The following is a 247-nucleotide window of genomic DNA, read 5'->3' on the forward strand; positions in this document are numbered from 1 at the left end:
GATCAAGTCTATCGGTACCCACTGCGTGGCTGGGGGACGAGGTTCATCTTTGGGGCAGCTCAGCTTGTGCCCACTGAGCCTGGGGGAGTTTCTTGTTCTGTTTAGGAAGGGTGCTTTAAGAATATGAGGATCTTGGCCCTGGGGCAGCAGTAGAGCTCTCCTCCTGGATCTCCCAAAGATCCTGGTCAAGCAACATCTCCGGGCTTTTTCCCATGGGGGAAAGCGGGGCGTTTGCTGGGGTGCTTAA

This window comes from Apaloderma vittatum, unplaced genomic scaffold (assembly GCF_000703405.1).
Source record: "Apaloderma vittatum isolate BGI_N311 unplaced genomic scaffold, ASM70340v1 scaffold27680, whole genome shotgun sequence".
Lineage (NCBI taxonomy): Eukaryota > Metazoa > Chordata > Aves > Trogoniformes > Trogonidae > Apaloderma > Apaloderma vittatum.